The sequence below is a fragment of the Microcebus murinus genome, chromosome 31, assembly GCF_040939455.1.
Source record: "Microcebus murinus isolate Inina chromosome 31, M.murinus_Inina_mat1.0, whole genome shotgun sequence".
NCBI lineage: Eukaryota > Metazoa > Chordata > Mammalia > Primates > Cheirogaleidae > Microcebus > Microcebus murinus.
Window position 1 is genome coordinate 1987211 of NC_134134.1, and position 14752 is coordinate 2001962.

A 14752-nucleotide genomic window follows, 5' to 3' on the forward strand; every position below is an offset into this window, starting at 1 on the left:
TATCTTCTTCTTATCACTTTTGGTAAAAGAAGTTTTAAATGCTGCTCTGGCAAATAGTGTTGGGTAGAATGAGAAGATATTACTGAAAGAAATTTTAAAAACAACAAATTATCTCACTTGTTTCTTTCCTTCATAATCAAATAATAAATATTACAAAATTTATATGTAAAATTATCCTAAGCACATTAGCAGATGGCACAATACAACATGTAGGCTCTAATTCTCTTTTACACAAATAAATATAAAAAATTATGCTTACCAAATTGACTTTGTGAAATTCTAATAAGGAAAGAAGAGTTCACAGAAAATCACGTGAGAACAATACCAAAAGCAACAGAGAAAAGAAACAAAATTTCTTATACTGACACTCCAAGACCTCTCCTCCTCCTTAATACAGCATAGAAGTATATTACCAAACCCCAGCTTCTTTCTCAAAGAAAATGAAAATGTTGATTATATTTCTAGCTTTTAGAAACCCTTCCAAAGACTGGTTTCTGTCTCCCATAACACAGAGTTCAGAAAAGAATCATGATATTAAGTGAAGGACGGAGTGTGCTGAAACCAAAGATAAAAGATTATTACAACGTCAGTTGAAATTTCACTACAACAGATGGAGAATAGTTATAGAATATGATGACAGGCTCCCAAGAAGAAATGTAGGAAAGGTTCTTTAAATGGAAAACAAATATAGTCACAGAAGATGCATTCTCAGAACATTTTTAAGGCTTCTTCAATCTCCAGTAAGGTGAATTGCTATCAAAGTCTCCCAGGACAAAGCCACTTGATGAAGTTTATGGAGCTGATTTTGCTAATTCTTAAATCTCAACCAACGATTACAATATTCACAAAATTCACGGTAACATATCCCCATCCAAGAAACAAAATAACAAGAAATCAACCATAAAGGATTGGAGATGTATAAATTAAAATTAACCATAAAAATTAAAAATAACCATCTGAATGATGCTTAATTGGTGAAATTAGAATGATATTGAACATTAAATGAAATCAGGTAAATGATAATATAAACAAAACATAGAAGCAGAAGAAAACATACACTGTTCAGCTGAGGCATACAATAAGAAATGACTTAGAAATTCTCAAAGGTAAGAAGAAATATACAAACAAATTGAGAAGCTCAACATACTTCAGCTAAGAAAAACACAAAAGGACCCATAAAGGACAGGATGTAAGCAAAGTTTTAAAGTCATATAACAGGAGAATCTTCAAAGCAGCAAGAGAAAATTGATGTCATCTATAAGCATGCTTCCTAGAGATTACTAGTGGATTTATCAACAGAAAAGATGCATGTCAGAAAATAGTTGGGTGATATAGTCAAAGTGCTAAAAGAATGAAAACTTTAAAGCAGAACTATGTTTGACAAAACCACTCTTCTAAATGGAGAAAAATAAACATCTCTCAAGATAATTCATACTGAAAAGGATTCTTACCCACAAGAAATTTTAAAGGGAGCCCCTTGTATTAAAAATAAAAAAAGATGCTAGAAAATAATACAAATTATATGAAATCAAACAACTCTGGGAAAGACATGGATATATCTAAGTATATCCAAGTAAAATCCTCTATTATCATAATAACAATGCAGAAGCCATTTTTATTTATGATCTAAAATTTGAAGACAAAACAGAAAAATAACACCACACCTCTGTTAATGAGTATACAATATAACGAGATAGAACTGGTGACACTAATAACAAAGATAATGGCAGATGTAATGAGGCAAAATTTTTGTTTGTGTCTAAATTTCAGTTGTTAACATTTTAAAATATATTACTGTAACTCTAAGAAACACTGTGTTGTCAACATGGTAACCATAGTAAAAATACCTATAGAGATACACTAAAATAATAACAAAGGCATCAAACCATGTCACTATAGAAATCAATGAGACACAAAGGAGGAAAAAAAGAGAAAAAAAGGAGCAAGAGATCTACAACAATAAAAATACAATTGATAAAATGGCAAAGTAAGTCAATCTCTTCCAGAAAATTATGAAAATATTAATGGAGTAAACTTCATAATCAAAAGACATACGTTGAATACAGATAGAGATTTAAGAAAATACTACTGAAAACATCCAACTATATACTGTCTGCAAGAAAACCACCTTACATCAAATGAGAAAATATGAAATAAAATTCATAGAACAGAAAAAGACATTTCATGCAAATGTTAATCAAATTAGAGCAGGGGAGGTCAAAATTAGGCATAATATATTTTGAGTCAAAAACAAAAAAGTCAAAATATACTTTAAATCAAACCTGTTACAAAAGATACAGAATGATATCAAATAATAATAAAAGGGTTCATTCACTTGAAACCTGATTTATTTTTACATTTCTATATATGTCTGTGTTTGTGTGTGTGCATGTGTATGTATATGTAAGTGTAAAATAAAGGTTGTCAAATATGGAAAGCAAACATAGACAGAATTAAAGCTAGAAATACATAGTGATGTGATAATGGTAGGATCCTTGAATACTCCACTTATGGTAATGGTTAATAATGCAAGAAACAATATTAACTGAGGGAACAGAGAACCTTAAAGCACTATAAAACAATTATGCCTGATAGACATAGATAGCACTCCATGCAACAATACAATACAAAATCTTATCAATAGCTCAAAAAATATTCTCCTGGATAGAATAGTATTACGCCACAATACATTTTGACATATTTTTAACACTTAAACAATTACAGACATTTATGACTGAAATGTAATAAAACTAGAAATCAATAACAGATGGAAAAAGAGAATATCTGTAAATAGATGGAAACTAAATGATGCATTCTTGAGAATGCTCTTCAAATGTTGAAAGACTTACCATTTTTAAGATGTCCCTACTGCCCAAAAAGATCTACAAATGCAATGCCATTTAAAATTCTCAAAGTAAAATTTTTTAGAAAAAGAAGTTAAAAACTCATATGAAATGCCAAAGTACCATGAAGAGAACAACAATCTCGAAAAAAGAAATAATGTTGGAGGCATCACATTTTCTGATTTCAAGACATTTTACAAAGGTACAGTAATAACAGTAGTTTGCTACAGACATAAAGTCAGACAACGAGAACAATGAAACAAAATGTAGAACAGATATAAATCCCTCACATACATGGTCAAATGAAGAGTTATTTGCATATCCATAATTACTGCAACATTATTCATAAAAGCCAATATATGAATACAACCCAGATCTGCCTCATAAAACAAATGGATAAATATAATTTCATATATAAAAATAATGAAGTGTTGTTCAATTTCAAAAAGTAGAAAATCTTCTAAGTTTACAATAAAGATAAATAATGACTTCATGCTAAATGAAATAAGCTTGCCACCAAAACAATGACACTTTATGAATCTACTTACATAAAATACTTAGAGTAGGTTGATTATTAGAAACAAAAAAAAAAATAGAATAGTATTTGTAAAGGATATATGTTGCATAACATTGTTAATATACTTACTGTGAATAAACTGTATAATCAAAATATTTAAGATTTTAAATTTCATGTGTTTTATGAAAAATTAATAATACCAAAAATGGTTTAAAAGGTTTTCAAAACATCTTCAAATAATTCATTAACACAAATGAATCACACAAAGATAATATATCTTTACCAATAAATATGTGTCGAATTTAAGATAATTTTCATGACTATTCACCATCAGGGTAAAATAACCATTTACCACCAAGAAAAAAGTGTACTACTCATAAACAAAATAGGAATAATATTTATACAGGCAAGGAAACACAAAGAAAATCACATTCACAAAAGATATATGGCTGATTTATATTTTACTTTTGCCCCACAATATGTTAAAGTATACAGAGTTCAATACTATCATGCAAAAGTAAAATATACACATAAAAACTAAAAAACATAATTGCCTAATGTGAAGTGGCCTACGTTAAAAAAGGATAGAGGAAAAAATGTAAAGAACTATGAAATCACAAAACAAAATTATAAAATTAATCTATAAAATTCTGAATAAACATATTAAATGACCGAACAAGAATTCTAGATAACTGTGATTTTCAAACATGACTGGGCACCATGAAGAGCACAGATTCTGAAACATTAGCTTACACATAGGGCAATTTTATTTCACAAAACACATAATCATACATAAAGATCTTTGATAAATAAATGTTAAGGATTACGCATTGAAATGATGCTAGAGAACCTTCTTTCTTATGTCAGGGCTGTGACTTTAATTTGTTTTTGTTCTCTCCATTTCTCAAGGTGTTGAAAAAGAAACTACAGAAGATAAACTAAAGAAAATTTAAAAGGAACCAAAGCAAGAAACTACAAAATCAATACAAGATATATTAAGGCAGTAAGAGAAGAAATGAGTGAGGACATAGCCACAAGAAACAAAGTCAGAGTAACTTAATTTCTTTCAGTGGTAACTTTTAATATAAATGGATTAAACTCTTTAATGAAAAGAAGATAATATGGCTGAATGGATCAAGATTAAATAATTTTCTACAATATTTTGTCTACTAGAAACTCATTTTAGCTGCAAGGACTCAAAAAAGCTGAAACTAAATACATGAAAAATATATTCCATGCAAATAGTAACTCTAAGTGGATACAGTATACATAATTATTACTATATTAGATAAAACACACACTTTAGGGCAAAATTGTCATGAAATAATATGGTTGATATTACATAATGATAAAATAGGTCCATTTGCCAGGAAACTATTATATATGTGAGGTGCACATGTGTATTAATATTTATAAAATATATGTTGAGCAGATGAGGGCCGGAAGGAGGGGTACCTGAGACCCCGGGAGACTCCACGGGAGGAGGCTGCGAAGAACTGGAGGCTGAGACCACCGGAGCAGCCCGGAGACCAGCGGCAAGAGTAGGCGGATTTGCTGTTTCCATTCCCCTGCATTTGGGACCGGGGGTGGGCTCCCCAGAGGGTGGAGAGACCTGCGGACACCAGCCCAGAGATGGCTGCCGACAGCCAGCAGTGAGCCTTTAGCAGACATGGCACCAGGCTCCCAACTCCCAGAACCTCCGTGTGCACAGACCCCAGCCGCGCGGCAGGTGCCATATTGCCTCGTCCTCCCCTCCGCCGACCCTACCCATGGCTGCCCAGAGAGAGAATACAGCCACCAGCTGGAGGCACCTCCAGGGAATGGGACCTTCCCTTTTGGGACCCTACAACTGACTCAGGGGAATTCAGACTGTGAGCTCCCTACCCGCCAGCCCTCCCAGGTGCTGCTGGCACGGTGTTCCCAGGAGAACGGTGCTGACTCAGAGGCTGAGACACATAGACCCAGCTTGGGCTCTCTGTGGGTGAATTGGGACCGGAACTCTTCTCCCTGGTGGGGATACAGTTTGAACTCTGGGATGAGAGTTTGAACCCTGCAGATGAGATCCCGAGCACCTAGGTCGAGCATTGCCTGGGGCACAGAAGAGTTATACCTGGACAGCCTACTGAGGTGTGTGTGCCTTCAGGGGCAGATCAGCATCCTAGAGGGCAACCCTCCTCCCAGGAGGAGGCCGTACACCCAGCCCAGGTGGCGTTCCTGTGCAGGGAACCTCCCCGCCGGCATCACAGTCTGGGGAGGCCCGGTGGCGTGTGGTCTGGCCTGCTGGAAGAGACCCAGGAGTAGCTGCGGAGTTGGGGAGGGTGGAAAGAAGCCAGGCCCTCTCTAGACTGCGGGTCTCAGACAGCCCCGCCCCCACACGCAGACGTTCTGGCTGAGTGGGACCATTCCAGCCCCGCCCTGACAGCTTTTCCTGGAAGCAGAGAACAGAACTTTCACCCCTGCTAAGGACATTGGTGGTGCCTGAGGGCAGGCTTACCCAACCCAGCTCCGCCCAGAACAAGAGCTGATAACAGGACACAAAATCAACAGCACAGCCTGTTCCTCCAATCTGGCGCCACCTACTGACAGGGACGGCATCCTGCACAGCCTTTTCACGGCACCCACTGACTCAATATACAGTGAATGATTGAATCTCACCCACAGACACCACCTAACAGCTCAGAAATTAACAAGGTGTGTGAACACCCAAACAAAAACCTAAAGGAAAGAAACAACGATGGATCGGCATGGGAAGAAATTAGCGAAAGAACTCAGGAAACATGAAGAACCAAACGAAAAACACACCCCCAAAGAAGAGCACCAGCCCCCTAGAAACGGACACCAACCAAAATCAGGCAACCAATATGACAGAAGAGGAATTTCGTATGTGGATCCTAAGAACACTCACCGACCTGCAACAACAACTCAATAACCAACACAAAGAAACCACAAAAAGCCTCCAGGATATGGAACAAAGGTTCACTAAAGAGATCAGCACAGTGAAGAAAACATTAACCGAAGTCCTGGAGATGAATAATCAACTCAGAGAATTACAAAATACTGTGGAAAGTCTCAAGAACAGGGTAGATCAAAAAGAAGAAAGAATCTCAGAGATTGAAGATAACACCTTCCAATTAAATAAATCAGTCACAGAGATAGAGCAGAGAAACAAGAGAAAAGAGCAAAGCCTACAAGAGCTGTGGGATTATGTGAAGAAACCTAACGTGAGGGTCATAGGTTTAGCCGAAGGGGAGGAAGACAACACTCAAAGGCTGTACAAGCTTTTTGAAGATATAATAGAGGAAAATTTCCCAGGCCTTGCTCAAAATCTCGATATACAAGTTCATGAAGCCCAGAGGACCCCTGGGAGGTTCAATGCAAACAGGAAGATGTCATGTCATGCAGTCATCAGACTGACCAAAATATCAAATAAAGAGGCCCTTCTAAGAGCTATAAGAGGGAAGAAGCAAGTAATCTACAAGGGAAACCAAATACGAATAACACCAGACTTCTCTAATGAGACTTTACAAGCAAGGAGAGACTGGGGCCCCATTCTCACTCTTCTGAAACAAAACAATGCCCAGCCTAGAATCTTATTCCCTGCAAAACTAAGCTTTCTATATGAAGGAGAAATAAAGACATTCTCAGACAAGCAAAGTCTCAGAGAATTCACCAAGACAAGACCAGCCCTACAAGAACTACTGAATACAATGTTACGCACGGAGCACTATAATAAAAACTCACGAATATGAAAACAATGAAGACCCAAAGATTAAAGGCCAGATAATACAATGGCTGAAGAGATATCAAAGCAACAACATCCAACCCAACAGAATGAACAGTAATCTACCTCACATATCAGTTCTCTCAATAAATGTGAATGGCTTAAACTCACCACTCAAGAGACATAGGCTGGCTGAATGGATAAGAAAATACAGGCCAGGTATATGCTGTCTTCAGGAAACACATCTAACCTGCAAGGATGCATATAGACTAAAAGTAAAAGGGTGGAGATCAGTATTCCAGGCAAGAGGAAGCCAAAAGAAGGCTGGCGTGGCAGTTCTAATTTCAGACAATTTAGTTTTTAAACCAACAAAAGTAGTGAAAGACAAAGAGGGTCATTATATAATGGTGAAGGGCACAATTCAACAAGAAGAGATAACAATTTTAAATATATATGCACCCAACTTAGGTGCACCCAGTTTCATAAAGCAAACCTTACTGGATCTAAGCAAATGGATTGATAGCAACTCCATAATCACCGGAGATTTCAACACCCCACAGATGGGACAAGACAGATCCTCCAAACAGAAAATTAATAAAGAAATAATGGACCTAAACAAAACCTTGGAACAACTGGGTCTGACTGACATCTACAGGACATTCTACCCACAATCCACTGAATATACGTTCTTCTCATCACCTGACGGGACATTCTCTAAGATTGACCATATCCTAGAACACAAAGAAAATCTCAAGAAATTTAAAAAAATAGAAATCATACTATGTACCTTCTCAGATCACAGTGGAATAAAAGCAGAAATCAACCATAACAGAAACTCACATTTCTACACAAAAACGTGGAAATTAAACAACCTCCTACTAAATGATCACTTCATAAATGAAGAAATCAAGACGGAAATAAAGAAATTCTATGAAGAAAACGACAATGGAGAGACAAGTTATCGACTCTTCTGGGACTCAGCTAAAGCAGTTCTGAGAGGAAAGTTTATCTCCATAAATGCGTATAACCCAAAGACAAAAAGATCACAAATAGACATTCTAATGAAACGACTCAAAGAGCTGGAAAAAGAAGAACAGACCAACCCCAAACCCAGCAGAAGAAGTGAAATCAACAAGATCAAATCAGAACTAAACGAAATTGAAAACAGGGAAGCTCTTCAGGAGATTAATAAAACAAAAAGTTGGTTCTTTGAAAAAATAAACAAAATTGACACACCACTGGCTATGCTAACGAAAAGCAGAAAAGAGAAATCTCTAATAAGCTCCATCAGGAATAAAAAAGGAGATATCACAGCTGATCCCAAAGAGATACAAGATACAATTTATGAATACTACAAAAATCTTTATGCACACAAACTGGAAAATGTGGAGGAAATGGACAAATTTCTAGAAACACACAGCCTCCCTAGGCTCAACCACGAAGAAATAGATTCCCTGTACAGACCAATCTCAACAGCTGAAATAGAAACAGCAATTAAAAATCTCCCTAAAAAGAAAAGTGCCGGTCCTGATGGCTTCACACCCGAATTTTACCACACTTACAAAAAGAACTAGTACCTATCTTGCAGAAACTATTGCACAACATCGAGAAGAACGGAAACCTCCCCGACACTTTCATGAAGTGAATATTACTCTGATACCAAAACCAGGAAAGGATGCACAAAAATAGAAAACTACAGACCAATATCCCTAATGAATATAGATGCATAAATTTTCAACAAAATCTTAGCTAACGGAATCCAGACGCTTATCAAAAAAATTATCCATCACGACCAAGTGAGCTTCATCCCAGGGATGTAGGGATGGTTCAACATAAGTAAATCTATAAATGCAATTCACCACATAAACAGAAGCAAAAACAAAGATCACATGATTCTTCAATAGATGCAGAAAAAGCTTTTGACAAAATTCAGCACCCTTTCATGATACGGACATTTAAGAAAATAGGCATACAAGGGACATACCTAAAAATGATACAAGCCATATATGACAGACCCATAGCCAACATCATACTGAATGGGGAAAGATTGAAATCATTCCCACTTAGAACTGGAACCAGACAAGGCTGCCCACTATCTCCACTTCTGTTCAACATAGTGCTGGAAGTCTTGGCTACAGCAATCAGACAGGAAAATGGAATCAAAGCTATCCAAATAGTGGCAGAAGAGATCAAACTTTCACTGTTTGCTGATGATATGATATTGTATCTAGAAAACCCCAAGGATACAACCAAGAAACTCCTGGAACTGATCAATGAATTTAGTAAAGTCTCAGGATACAAAATCAACACACAGAAATCAGAGGCATTCATATACGCCAACAACAATCTAATTGAGAACCAAATCAAAGACTCAATTCCCTTCACAATAGCAACAAAGAAATTAAAGTACCTAGGAATATACTTAACCAAGGAGGTAAAAGACCTGTACAGGGAGAACTATGAAACACTGAGGAAGGAAATAGCAGAGGATGTAAACAGATGGAAATCCATACTATGCTTGTGGATCCGCAGACTCAACATCATCAAAATGTCTATACTACTGAAACTGATCTACAGATTCAATGTAATACCTATTAAAATGCCATCAGCATTCTCACAGATATAGAAAAATAATTTTACGCTTCGTATGGTACCAAAGAAGACCCCGAATATCAAAAGCAATTATAGGCAACAAAAACAAAATGGCAGGCATTAATATGCCAGATATCAAACTATACTACAAAGCTGTAGTAATTAAATCAATATGGTATTGGCACAAAAATAGGAATATGGACCAGTGGAATAGATGTGAGAATCCTGATATAAAACCATCCTCATATAGCCATCTAATCTCTGACAAAGCAGACAAAAACATACGCTGGGGAAACGAATCCCTTTTCAATAAATGGTGCTCGGAAAACTAGATAGCCACCAGTAGAAGGCTAAAACAGGACCCACACCTTTCACCTCTCACAAAAGTCAACTCACGCTGGATAACAGACTTAAACCTAAGGTATGAAACTATTAAAATTCTAGAGGAAAAAGTTGGAAACACTCTCCTAGACATCGACCTAGGCAAAGAGTTTATGAAGAAGTCCCCAAAGGCAATCACAGCAGCAACAAAAATAAATAAATGGGACATGATCAAACTACAAAGCTTCTGCACAGCCAAAGAAATAGAAATGAAAGTAAACAGACAACCTACAGAATGGGAGAAATTTTTGCATCCTATGCATCCGATAAGAAACTGATAACTAGAATATACTTAGAACTCATGAAAATCAGGAAGAAAAAATCAAATAACCCTATTAAAATGTGGGCAAAGGACTTGAACAGAAATTTTTCTAAAGAAGACAGAAGAATGGCCAACAAACATATGAAAAAATGCTCAACATCTCTAATCATCAGGGAAACGCAAATCAAAACCACAATGAGATATCACTTAACCCCAGTGAGAATGGCCTTTATCAAAAAGTCTCCAAGCAATAAATGCTAGTATGGATGCGGAGAGAGAGGAACACTCCTACACTGCTGGTGGGACTGCAAAGTAGTTCAACCTCTGTGGAAAGCAATATGGAGATACCTTAAAGCGATACAAGCGAATCTACCATTCGATCCAGAAATCCCATTGCTGGGCATCTACCCAAAAGATCCAATGACACTCTACAAAAAAGACACCTGCACTTGAATGTTTATAGCAGCACAATTCATAATTGCAAGGCTGTGGAAACAGCCCAAGTGCCCATCAATCCAAGAATGGATTAATAAAATGTGGTATATGTATACCATGGAGTACTATTCAGCTCTAAGAAACAATGGTGACATAGCACATATTATATTTTCCTGCTTAGAGCTGGAACCCATACTGTTAAGTGAAGTTTCCCAAGAATGGAAAAACAAGCACCACATATACTCACCAGAAAATTGGTATTAACTGAACAGCACCTAAGTGGACACATAGATACTACAGTGATAGGGTATTGGGCTGGTGGGAGGGGGAGGGGGATGGGTATATACATATATGAGTGAGATGTGCACCATCTGGGGGATGGTCATGATGGAGACTCAGACTTGTGGGGGGAGGGAGGAAATGGGCATTTATTGAAACCTTAAAATCTCTAACCCCATAATATGCCTAAATAAAAAAAAAAGTAAAAAAAAAATATATATATATGTTATATGTTATGGATTATATGTTATATAATATATAAATTACATGCATATATAACATCAGGGATTTCAAACACATGGAAAAAAATATTAGCAGAAGTGAAGCAAAAAATAACACAGCAACATGGTTGCTGTTTATTTTAAGGCCACACCATCAATAATGATTAGGGGAATTAGAGAAAAGATCAATAAGAAAGTTGGAAACATAAATATTATATAGCAATTAGAACTAACAGACAAATACAGAATTCTCAAGTCAAAGCAGCAAAGTATATAATATTTTCAATTACATATGGTGTCTTCTGTTAGAACATGTAAAAATCCTAATCAAATTTAAGATGACAGAATGGCAAGAATGTTGATGAGAAAACCCACCAGCCAGAGTCTCTAAGCAAGAAAGATAAATTTTAGAAAAAAAGTGAAAGAAAGCCAAGGGGCAGGAAAACATAGATTGGTCAGGATCAAAAGGAAGAGTGCCTGAAACTACAGAAGACTCTATAGGAAGAAGTTGTAGCAGAGAATTAGAAGAAAGACCCCCCAAGAGGTATAGAGACCAGTAAAAGGAAGGGTAATAGGAGCAGTTAAATTTCCCTTCCCTTGCATCTCAGACAGCTGGTGGACACCGGAGCAGTTAGATAGACCTGCCAACATCAGCCCAGAGATGGCCACCACCAGTGAGTGGTGAGCCCCTTGCAGACACCAGAATCCCAGCTCCCTTTGGGTACCTCCCAGCCCATAGATTCTAGCCAATATGTAGGCACCATACTGCTTCCTTCTACCCTTACCCTATCCTACCTGTGGCTGTGAGAGAGACAATTTAGCTACCACTCAGAGGCATCTGCAGGTAATGTGACCTTTCCTTTTGGGACCCTCTAGCAGACTGAGGGGTATTCAGACTGTGACCTCCTACCCTCCAGCTCTCCAGGGTGCCACCTGCCTGGACTCCAGAACAATGGGGCATATCCTGGGGCAGAGAACGTTGATCCACTTTGGACACCTTGATCTCCTGGGCCCAGGAGACAGGCCTGCAGATGAGATCCCTTACACCGAGGTCCTGATCACATACACTGGGGCACAGAATGGATATTTGTGAATGAGCCTATTGACGTGTGTGTGTGTCTTCAGGGGCAGATCAGCATGCTTCAGGGACAACAGTCTTCCCACCAGAAGGCTGTCCACCTGGCCCAGGCTGCAATCCTGGGCAGGGAACCTCCCAGTGCACATCATGGCCAGGGGATACGAATTGACTTGTGGTCTTGACTGCTGGCAGAAGTCCGGGAAAAACTGTGGAATGGGGGGATGAAAACGAGTGAGGCATGCTCCAAACTGCAGTCTCAGACAGATCCACTCCCACACATGGACTTTTCAGCTGAATGGGACAATTTCAGCCCCTCCCTGGAAGCTTTGCTCAGAAGTAGAGAATAGATCTTTGACCCCTGCTAACAGCATCTGTGGAGTTTAAGAGCAGGCTCACCCAACCCAGCTGTGTCCAGTCTCATTCTCTCACCTACTACCACTGAGGTGAAGAATAAGGACACACCTGGAAGTCCCAGGGTCCCACTTACCACCTGAGGCATTAGAGGACCTCTACAGAGGAATAAAAGCTAGTTACAGAACCCACAAACAACACTGCAGCCTGCTCCTCCGAGAAAGTGCTACAAACTGACAGGGAGGTAATTCTGCACATACCCTTTTACTGCATCTACTGACTTATCATAAAGGGTGTAATTGAACCTCACCGACTAACACCACCTACTGGCTCAGAGAATAAACAGGGTGTGTCATATTCAAATGAAAATCTAAAGGTAAGAAGCAATAGCTGATCCAGATGGGATGGAATCAGTGAAAGAATTCTGGAACTATGAAGAATCAAACAGAAAGCACACCTCCAAGGGGGAACACCAGCTCTCTAGCAATAGACATAAACAAAATTCCAAATGCTAAAATGACAGAAGAATTTTGAACATGGATTGTTAGAAAACTGAATGATGTGCAAAAAAAAAAAAAAAATGGATAACCAACACAAAGAAACCACACACAAAAAAACCCCAAAATCCAGGACTTTGAAAAAAAATCACTAAAGCAATTGAAATAAAGCAGTCATGAGAGGAAAATTTATGTCCATAAATGCCTACAAGCAAAAGACAGAAAGATCACAAATAAACAACCTAATGAATCATCTCAAAGAACTGCAAGAATGAGCAAACCAACCCCAAACCCACCAGAAGAAATGAAGACAGAAAGATCACAAATAAACCATCTAATGAATTGTCTCAAGAACTGGAAAGGATGAGAAAACCCACCCCAAACCCACCAAAAGAAATGACATCACAAAGATCAGAGCAAAACTAAATTAAATTGATAACAAAAGACCTGTATAAAATATTAATTTTTAAAAAGTTAGTTCTTTGAAAAAATAAATAAAAGTGACTCGCCTTTGGATAGATTAATGAGAAGCATATCAGAAAGAACTCTAAAGCTCCAATAGGAAGGAAAAAGGAGAAATTACAATGATGCAATGGAAATACAAAATATCATCCACGGATTTTATAAAAACTGCCATGCACATAAACTGGAAAATGTGGAGGAAATGGACAAATTCTTAGAAATACACAGCCTCACTACTCTCAATCAGGAAGAAATAGAATTCCTGAACAGACAAATATCAAGGTCCAAAACTGAAACAGCACTAAAAAACCTTCCTGAAAAGAAAAGTCCCGAACCAGATTTTTTCACACTCTAATTTTACCAGACCTACAAAAAGAAGTGGCACCTATCCTGTAGAAAATATTTAACAACATGGAGAAGGACGTTAACCTCTCTGACATGTTTTTTTGAAGCTAACATCACCCTGATATGAAAACCAGGAAAGGATGCAACAAAAAAACAAAACTACAGGCCAATATCCCTTATGAATATAGATGTAAGAATTCTCAACAAAATCCTAGCAAACAGAATTCAGCTTATTATAAAAAAAATAATCAGCCAGGCGCGGTGGCTCACGCCTGTAATCCTAGCACTCTGGGAGGCTGAGGCGGGCGGATTGCTCGAGGTCAGGAGTTCGAAACCAGCTTGAGCAAGAGCAAGACCCCGTCTCTACTATAAATAGAAAGAAATTAATTGGCCAACTAATATATATATATATAATTAGCCGGGCATGGTGGCGCATGCCTGTAGTCCCAGCTACTCAGGAGGCTGAGGCAGAAGGATTGCTTGAGCCCAGGAGTTTGAGGTTGCTGTGAGCTAGGCTGTCGCCATGGCACTCACTCTAGCCTGGGCAACAAGCGAGACTCTGTCTCAAAAAAAAAAAAAAAAAAAAAAAAAATCTATGACGATCAAGTAATTTTCATCCCAGAGAAGCAGGGATGGTTCTACATCTGCAAATCTATAAATTCAACTTACCACATAAATAGAAGCAAAAACTAAGACCATATGATCCTCTTAATAGACACAGAAAACACATTTGAAAAAATTCAACATCCTTTGGTGATAAGAATGCTT

General features: G+C 37.7%; 1 protein-coding gene across 1 annotated transcript in view; it reads right to left on the bottom strand.

The window, feature by feature from the left end:
- The window catches only part of LOC142865683 (uncharacterized), a 32757-nt gene that overhangs the window by 2401 nt on the left and 15604 nt on the right, over positions 1 to 14752 (bottom strand). The window lies entirely within an intron of this gene.